Here is a 1,672-nt window from a genome sequence, read left to right as displayed (position 1 = left end):
CCAGGAGGAGCTGACTTGGGCAGCACATGGCCAACTCCTTCCCCTCAGCACGGCTCTGGTCCCTGTGTGTCCTGTCCTGCTGCTTCGAGGCCTGGGTGAACCTTGCAGCTCTGGTCCTGGGTGAACCATCCCTGTGTGCTGGTGACCAGGAACCCAAACCTCTCCCGAAGCCCATTCCCTGACCGCCCTTCCCAGCTGCCCGGATGTGTAGCCGCCCCGGGCGACCACAGGATACAGACCCTGGGCACACGCCAGCCCGATGAGAACCAATAAAATGAGGCTTCTGCATTCGCTCTCACCCGTCTGATTCTTCTTCCCGCGCTGTCTTCCTCCTGCTGCGCCCTCAAGTCCTGGTTGCCCGAGGTCTTGCTAGCTGCAGACCTGGTTCAGATTTGCCACCTGTGCCATTACCGAATGTCCTTTACAGCCAAGCATGTTTCATTGGGTCAGAGTCCCATGCGGGAGCCAGTGGCACATTCAGTGGCCACGTTCATTAGTCTCCTCCTGTCTGTGACAGTCCTGGGGGCTTTTTGTCTCTCTTGACCTCAAACCTCTTTAAGAGTCCGTGTTTGTGGAATGTTCCGCATTCAGATGTATCTGATGTTTCTTCTTGACTAGATTCGGTGCTGCATCTGTGCAGGGACCCCACAGAGGCCGTGCTGTGACCCTCTCAGAGCTGATGTCAAGCTTTGCATGGTGTCGAGTTGTCCCATTACTGGTGATGTCACTTTGACACTTGGCTTAGGTGAAGTCTGCGTAGTTACTATTTTTCCTTTTAATCAATAACTTAAGGCAGTGAGTTTGCTAGTATTGACATACTTATATATTATCAGTTATTTACCCAAAACCTTTTTTGGCATCTGTTGATTGTTATAGGAAACAATTATAATATGGCATTGCTGGTGTCATTAAGTATAATTTTTATTTTACATATGACTTCTTGTTGGACTCATATCTAATTTTCTGCAATGAACATTATTATGCATTTATCTCTCCTATGCCATATCTTTATTTTTTTAAGGCTAAATTCCTTGAAAAATTATCGTGTACAAGGATATCCTCACTTAAAATTTAAATTGATTACACACCAGTAAGTGCCAAAATGTCACCCAGAATAATTTTTGCCAAATTATTGCCGCCCCAAATATGAATGTGTGTTACCATACATTCTCATGTCCTGAGCTTTGCTATTAGCCGTTACAATCATTGTTAATTTGAAACAAATAAATATATCTGATAAACCACATCTCAAAAAGAGGATAATTCTTCCTCGATTTGTTTGGAGTTTTTAAAAATATTGATAACATCGAATGTCTTTATTTGCCTTTGTGTGGGTGTGTAAGTATTAGAGAGAGAAAAGGGGCTACCTCTGTCTTTTGTCCATTAGATTTTTTTGTATTCTTCTTTACTTTTTGATTTGTAAGACATATTTTTATGCTAGGGACATTCTTTCCTTACCTGGCACATGTGTTACCTGCGTTTTCCTCAGTTGCTTATTTCTCTTTTTGCCTTGTATGGGGTAAAGTCTGCCATATGAAATTAAATTTCTGAATAATTTATCAAACTTTTTCTCTCTATATTATGGAATTTGTGCCATTTAAAAAATTATGCCAATTTAAAATTCCCTATTTAATAATCAGGCAACAATATTTCTTATTTCTTTTAGAGTATC

The sequence above is a fragment of the Pteropus vampyrus genome, unplaced genomic scaffold, assembly GCF_000151845.1.
Source record: "Pteropus vampyrus isolate Shadow unplaced genomic scaffold, Pvam_2.0 Scaffold319, whole genome shotgun sequence".
Taxonomy (NCBI): domain Eukaryota; kingdom Metazoa; phylum Chordata; class Mammalia; order Chiroptera; family Pteropodidae; genus Pteropus; species Pteropus vampyrus.
The sequence above is the reverse complement of the archived record's forward strand: the minus strand, read 5'-3'. Positions refer to the sequence as shown.